This window comes from Nannospalax galili, unplaced genomic scaffold, assembly GCF_000622305.1.
Source record: "Nannospalax galili isolate Female #2095 unplaced genomic scaffold, S.galili_v1.0 scaffold1314, whole genome shotgun sequence".
Taxonomy (NCBI): Eukaryota; Metazoa; Chordata; class Mammalia; order Rodentia; family Spalacidae; genus Nannospalax; species Nannospalax galili.
In genome coordinates this window covers 294,595-302,634 of record NW_008333976.1, presented here as the reverse complement: position 1 = coordinate 302,634, position 8,040 = coordinate 294,595, and the positions used below count along the sequence as shown (strand labels likewise).

At 46.6% G+C, this 8,040-nt stretch overlaps 1 pseudogene; it reads left to right on the top strand.

Annotated features, from left to right (window-relative positions):
- Window positions 1-1,185: 1,185 nt before the first annotated feature.
- Window positions 1,186-1,702, top strand: LOC103730647 (annotated as a pseudogene).
- Window positions 1,703-8,040: the final 6,338 nt, after the last annotated feature.

The window sequence follows — 8,040 nt, the reverse complement described above, 5'->3', positions numbered from 1 at the left end:
CCTAGTAGCAACATGCCTTTAATCCCAGCACTTGGGAGACAGTTTGAGGCCAGCCTGGTCTACATAGCAAATTCCTGACCAGCCAGGGGTACATAGAGAGATCCTGTCTCAAAACACCCCTGACCCACAAAAAAAGATACAATTAAACCTCACAATACAGGAAGGCTGTGGGAAACTATGCACAGCACAGAAAAAGGCAACAGTAATACCAGATAAAGGCATTATTGAGACAAAATGTGGGGCTGGAGTGACATCTGGCAAGCTCTAGAATCAGGAACCCAAACAAACGTTTTCTCTTTGTAGTTGGCTGTCTTTGCTGTTGGTTCTGAAGGAAAGTTGGCCCACGCAAGCCAACAAAGGAAGGTCTAATAAGCACCAGAGAAGCCACACCATGCAGACCCTCTCCTCCAACGCAACTCAATAAAATGAAAAATCCCACAGACATGAAGGCTTAAACTTCCAGGTAGTCAAAAAGATGAATCTTAATCTTTAAAACATCAGATATTTCGCCGGGCGTGGTGCACGCCTTTGATCCCAGCACTCGGGAGGCAGAGTCAGGCGGATCTCTGTGAGTTCAAGGCCAGCCTCGTCTACGGAGTGAGTTCCAAGACAGCTGGGGCTACAGGGAGACCCTGTTCAAAAAAAAAAAAAAAAAAAAAAAAAAATCAGATATTTCAAAGTCAAGGACAGTAAGCAAAACTACATACCCAAACGTGAGATAAAACTAAAATAACAACAAAACAATCAAAAGCATGGCTAACAAGCAATACTGAAAATTAATAAAGTATGCACCACAAGGAATGAGGGAAAAGCATAGGGAAATCCAGCGAAAACAGAAGGAAAGAAAAAATATAGCTAAGGACAGAAATGAACAAAACAAAACACGCAAAAGAAACATGGGGCTGGAGAGGTGGCTCAGCAGTCAAGACCCAGCTCTGGTCCTACAGAGGACCCACATTTGGTTCCCACCACCCACATCAAGCAGCTCACAACCATCAGGATGTAAGTTCATCTCCAGGGTATCTAGTGCCCTCTTCTGGCCTCCACATGTACCTGCACCCACATGTACACATACCTACATACAGACACACATACAGAGACATAACTAAATCTTAAAAAGTTTTAGGTTTTCGGCTTGCAGGAGGCTAAGGTGAAACTTTCTGTCTGGGTCCAGTTTCATCCACGACACCAGCCACCTCCACCATGCTGCCCAAGTTTGACCCTTACGAAATCAAAGCCAACTACCTGAGGTGCACCAGAGGCACAGTCAGCACCACATCCACCTTGGCTCCCAAGATCCGACCCCTGGGTCTGTCTCCAAAAATGTTGGTAATGACATTGCCAAGGCAACCAGTGATTGGAAAGGGCTGAGGATTACAGTGAAACTGACTATTCAGATCAGACAGGCCCAGATTGAGGTTGTACCTTCTGCCTCTGCCCTGATCATCAAAGCCCCCAAGGAGTCACCAGGAGACAGAAAAAAGCAGAAAACACTAAGCACAGTGGAAATACCACTTTTGATGAGGTTGTCAACATTGCCCAACAGATGTGGCACCAATCTTTAGCCAGAGAACTTTCTGGAACTATTAAAGAGATTGTGGGACTGACTACATAATCTGTGGGCTGCAATGTGGATGACCATCATCCTCATGACATCATGGATGACATCAGCAGTGGTGCAGTGGAATGCCCAGCTAGTTAAGCAAGAGAAACTATTTCAATAAAAGATAATCTGACAAAAAAATCTTTTAAAAAAAGAATGTTATTATTTGAAAAGACAAAGTAGAAAAGCTTTGGGAAATAAAGATTATAGGGGGAAAAGTAAATATTATCAAGATGTAAATATGTAGTGAATTTCTTTTTTATAATGCAGAGAATTGAGCCCAGGACCTTACACATACTAGGCAAGAGCTCTACAACTGAGCTATTCCCAGCCTTTAGAAACATTTTAAAAGCACTATGAACACCTGGATGTAAAAAGGTTTTAATCAGATTAAATGTACAAATGCATACAAAATAGAAATCATCAAAACTGGAACTGGGAAGACAGTTTGGGGGTAAAATGCTTGTCTTGCAAACCTGAAGACCTCAGTTGAATACCCAGAGCCTTTGTTTAATTTAAAAAGAAGCCAGCTTGGTGACATGTGCTTATAATTCCAGCGATAGGGAGATGGAAACAGGCAGATCCCTGGGACTCTCTGGTCGGTGGGCTAGCCTACTTGGTGAGCCCCAGGTCAGTTGAGAGGCCCTGTCTCAAGGAATAAGATGGGTGGTGCCTAAGGAAAGGTAGCCAAGGTTGCCCTCTGGCTTCCACACACTCAGGCACATATATACAGGTGAACTTGTACACACACAGATACACACACACACACACACACACACACACAGAAATTATCAAAATCAGTTCAAAGCCAGGCATGGTGATGCACACCTTTAATCCCAGCACTCAGGAGGCAAAGGCAGGCAGATCTCTGTGAGTGCAAGGCCAGCCTGGTCTACATAGTGAGTTCCAGGACAGCTGGGGCTACAGGGAGATCCTGCCTCAAAAAGACAAAAAAAAAAAAAAAACCCACAGAATGTTAGCTGCTTTCTCCAAAAAAACCACGGAAGGCCAAAGAAGGAAAAAATGATATTTATTAAGTTCTAGAGAAAATTCATACAATTACATAATCCAGAGGAATGATTAAAAATAGGGCAAAATAAAGCTATTTCAGTTAAAAGCTGAGCGCTTACAACTACAGACCCTTGCTGGAATTCTAAAGATTCTTCCAGGATGAGGACCCAGAAAAAGGCTTTGGGAGAAAGGAGATTATTAAGCTAAGAGCTGGCTTACATGTGCATGGGAAAATCGGGACAAAACGTGGTATGCCATGCTGATACTAGGCAAGCACTCTACCACTGAGCTACATCCCCAGGCCTCTTTTTACCTCTTTTTTTTAAAGAAGAGATTTACTGCACCTTTATTCCCCAACTCAGGAAGCAGAGGCAGGTAGAGCTCTGTGAGATCAAGGTCAGCTTGGTCTATGTAACAAGTTTCAGATCAGCCGGGGCTACAGGGAGACTGTGTTTCAAAAAAACTAAAAAGATTTATTCATCTGTGTGTGTTTGTGTGTGTGCACGAGTTTATGTCAGATCCCCTGGAGCTGGAGTTATAGGCAGAGGGCGTTGCCCGACTGGGTGCTGGACACTAAACTCAGATCCTCTGCAGGAGCAGTGAATGCATTTAACCCCTGGGCCATCTCTCCAGCTCAGCCCTCCACACTTTAAGTTTAATTTTGAGATAGAGTCTTACTAAGCTGCCCAGCTGGCCTTGAACTTGCAGGTCTATTGCCTCGCTACCATGTACTAGCAGGTGCATTGTGGGATTTTTTTTTTTTTTTTTTGGTCTTTTTGAGACAGGGTCTCCCTGTAGCCCCAGCTGTCCTGGAACTCACTATGTAGACCAGGCTGGCCTTGAACTCACAGAGATCCACCTGCCTCTGCCTCCCGAGTGCTGGGATTAAAGGCGTGCGCCACTGCGCCCAGCTGGGATTTTTTTTTTAACGTAGAAATGTGACAAATGCGGAATATAACAACATAAAGTTGGCACGGAGGACATGGGGTCTCAACATTTTGGAACTTGGGTAGATGGCGCGTGGGAGCACGTGGACTTGGCTCTCATAGGAAGGTGGTCTGCTCGTCCTAAGAGGCAGCCAGGCTGTGATGGCTGAGGAGGGAACATGGGTGTCTGCAGCCTGTTGCTTTGGGAATTTGGTTCCCACAGAAGCAGATTTGTCTGACACTGTCTGAAGGCTGGTAAGCATTCGTTTATCTGCCCACTGGGCACGAGGTTCTTGGTCCTCTGGGCACATGCTAAGTGGTGTTAAAGCCCTCTTAGGGGCCTAGGGGTCCAGTGTAGCTGGACCTGGTTTATGATTGAAGCAACACTGGGGACCCAGTACAGTCTGGGAGTCATGTCTTGTGAATTCATATCTTGACGCCCTAACTGCCCCCACCCCATGTGACTGTATCTGGAGTCGTTAAGATGTAAAGGGGCCAAAGATGGCTTAGTGGGTGAGGGTACTTGCCACTGAGCCTGATGACCTGAGTTCAGTCCCTGGGACCCACATAGGAGAGAATTGAATCCTGATCTCTCTCTGTCTCTGTCTCTGTCTCTTTCTTTCTCTCTCAAAAAAATATAAAAATAAGTAAATAATATAAGATGTAATTAAGGACAGATGAGGTCATGACGGCAGGATCCTGTGACCAAACATCTGACCAGAAGCAACTTAAGAGAAGGTCGTTTTGGCTCAGGGTTGGGTGGCACAGTCTGTCCTGGTGGGAAGGGGACAGGAAGCCCCATGGTAGGGGAGCATGTGGAGGCTGCTTGCTCACATCCAACAGAATGGGAAGCAGAGAATGACAGGAATGAGGTCTGGCTAAAAACCTCAAGACTTACTTCTGTTGTAGCTCTGACTCCTAAAGTTTCTATCAGCATCTGAACCTGAGGGGAACATTTCATATTCAAACCGTAACGGTCCCGTAGGACACTTAAGTGTTGAAGAAGACACTTATAAGTAGAAGACATTTTCTCTCTCCCTCCATGGTCCCGCCAAGTGAGGACACATGAGGAGGTGGCCTGTAAGTCAGGTGAGGGCCCTCACCACGAACCCAAACTTCATGACTCCCTGATCTTAAACTTCTAGTCTCCAGAATTATGAGAAAATATTTTTCTTTTGTCCAAGCGTCCTAGTCTCTGTCACTTTGTTACAGTCATTCCAAACAGGTTATCATAAGGACATCTGTTGGCTGCATTTTCTAGTGAATTAAAATCATGCTGTCAAGGGCCGGGGTGGAGTTTGGGAGCAGTGTTTGTGTAATGTTTTAGGGTTCTCTGCAGGAACCGGACCAGGAGGATGAAGATTCTGTGGATCGGCTTACACGATGTGGTCTGGGTAGCCCAACAATGGCTGGGTTTACTCTGGAGAGGATGGTCTTCAGTCTGCTTTGGGGAGCTTTAGAAGCTGGGTTCTGATCAGTGAAAGATGGGGGCAGCAGAGGCAGCAGCATCAATAGGTAGACAAACTTGTGAATAACATGGATGGCGATGATGATGATGATGATGACGATGATGATGATGATGATTACCCAGCTGTTCTGAACTCACTATGGAGACCAGGCTGGCCTTGAGCTCACAGAAATCCACCTGCCTCTGCCTCCCGAGTTCTGGGATTAAAGGAATGTGCCACTGCCTGGCATGAATGAATTTTTTAAATCTATTTTTATTTTTTATGAGTGTTTGCCTGCATGTATGTATGTTATGCCATGTGTGTGCAGTGCCTCTGGAGGCCAGAAGTGGGCATCAGATTCCCCTGTAACTGAAGTTACAGATGGTTGGTAGCTGCCATGTGGGTGCTGGAAACTGAACCCAGGTCCTCTGCAAGAGCAGTCGGTGCTCTTAACACTGAGCCATCTCTCCAGCCCCCAAGGTGGATGAATTCTTGAGCAGGATGAATGAACTTGTGAACATTGTAGATGAATTCCTGAACAGGGTGGATGAGTTTGTGAACAGGGTAGATCAACTCACCAGTGACACCTGAAATAAAGCAAGCAGAAAGCAAAAGCTTTTTCCCAGAACCTCCTTCGGCCTTAGTCTCTGATGAAAGGAACTCTTCACTTTTAAGGTGTGTCTTCCCATTTCCAATAACCAAATCAAGAAAGCCCTTACAGGCATGGCCAGAGGCTTGTCTCGGAAATGATTCTAGACCCGGTCAAGTTGATAACCACAATTAAGCATCACACAAGGGCAGGGTCCCCCACTTTCCTCCAAAGGCTCCTGTTCCCTTTCCCTGGTATCTCCGCACTGTGGGACAGGCCAGGTGAGCCCCCAGGCTGGCATGGCAGCCAGCCACCTAGATCTTCCCTTCACTGAAGTAGCTTAAGTGTAGCCAATAGCTCAGCAGGGTTCCTTGCAGGATTACTTTGTTTGCCTGGTGCAAATAAAAAGAGTTTAGGATGAAGAGCAGTGGTCTCCCCGCTTATCCTCCCTGCGCCCCACTCACCCCCTGGAGGGATCCCCTTTTAACCACTTTTGATTTTTGTCTTTCTGGTGGTTATCTGGAAATTCTAGATAATGCACTGTATTCTCATCTTTGCTTTTTCTCTTTTAGCTGAAAGCTATTGGCCTCACACTGTGAACCATGAGAGTCTGGCTCCCTTCCCTCCCCCTCCACCCTACTCTGCCTTGATACTGTATCATTTGAGTCCATTTGAGATCTCTTTTAACTCTAACACATGAAACCCTTTATTTCACGTTGCAGCAACTCTGATGGTGTCTCTCTGATACCAGAGTATATGCCTACCCGCTCTTTGCTCAGTAAAACTTCCATCTTTCCCGCATGATCAAAGTGCTGAATATTTGTGCCGTGGTCAGCACAAGCACAACTGAAGCAACGGAAGGGAGAAAGGATTTGTTTGGGCTCACGGTTTGGAGGATACACACCGCCACATCTGTATTCACAGAAGAGGGAGAATGTAGTAGAGACCGCTCACATCTTGATGGATTAGGGAGCATTTGGGTCAAAAGCAGCCAAAATTCAAAGGCCAGCTCCTAATGAGCCACCCCCACCAGCCAGGCCCCTAGTCTTCCAAAACAGGACCATGAGCTTGGGGCCAGGCGCTCGACACACGAGCCTGCGGGGGACATTGCACACTCAGCCCTCAACGTGCTTTGTCAACTCTGCTTCAGTAAACCTCATTCTTTTTTAAAGGATGCACTAAGCTGGGCGTGGTGGCTGGCGCACACCTTTGATCCCAGCACTCGGGAGGCAGAGGCAGGTGGATCTCTGTGAGTTCAAGGCCAGCCTGGTCTACATAGTGAGTTCCAGGCCAGCTGGGGCTACAGGGTGACCCTGTCTCTAAAAGAACCGACCCCCCAAAGTTAAAAGGATGCTGTATCTATAGCTTGATTCTGAAAGTTGAAAAGTGATATTTATGTTTTTATTTTTGTCCGTGCAAAGATATTTTGTGGCTGCATCACATATTATTTTTAGAATATGCCCTTTGGGAGCTGGAGAGATGACTCAGTGGTTAAGAGCAGTCAGTGCTTTTGCAGAGGTCCCATAACTCCAATTCCAGGGGAATCTGAGACCCTCTTCTGACCTCTGCAAGCATTGCACTACATGGGTGCACTTACACACATACAGACCAATGGAGTCTGAGGTAGGAGGATCATATAAATTCAAAGTCAGCTTGGGGAATTTAGTGAGACCCTGTTTCAAACTAAAACAAAAAGAGGGATGGGGATGTGGCTCAGAGGTACAGTTCGTGACCAACACCCATGAGGCCCCACGTTCAATCACCAGAACTGGAAAAAGACAACAGCCTACTTTGGGTCCAGTGTCTAAGAACCTTAGATCAGGAGCTGGGCATGGTGGCACACACCTTTAATCCCAGCACTTGGGAGGCAGAGGCAGGCAGATCTCTGTGAGATCAAGGCCAGCCTGGTCTACATAGTGAGTTCCAGGCCAGCTGGGGCTACAGAGAGACCCTGTCTCAAAAAGACAAAAAACAAAAACAAACAACAAAAAAACCTTGGGTCACTCATAGGAGACAATGTCTAATCTCAACGTCAAATAGAATTTCTTTCATTACACTGAATCAACCAATTAAAATTATGCTGGGTGATCTGGAGCTATGGTCCCTTCCTGCAAATCTGGAGCTGTGGTCCCCTCCTGCAAGCCAGAGTTGTCCCCTCTGTGAGCTGGAGCTGTGGTCCCCTTCCATGAGCTAGAGCTGAGGTCCCTCCTTTAAACCTGGAGCTCTGGTCCCCTCCAGTAAGCTGGAGCTTAGATCCCTTCCCATGAGCCAGAGTTGTGGCACCCACCTGTGAGCTGGAGCTGTGGTCCCCAACTGCGAGCCATGGTTCCACATTCCTCCAGTGGTGGGATGCTGGGAGAACAGATTGGAGGGCGGAGGTGGCAGTTTCATGCTTCTCTGCACGGCTGCATCCCCCACAGCTCCCTTACCCTAGGTCTCAAGTTGTGTGCTTGGCAGTGGCTT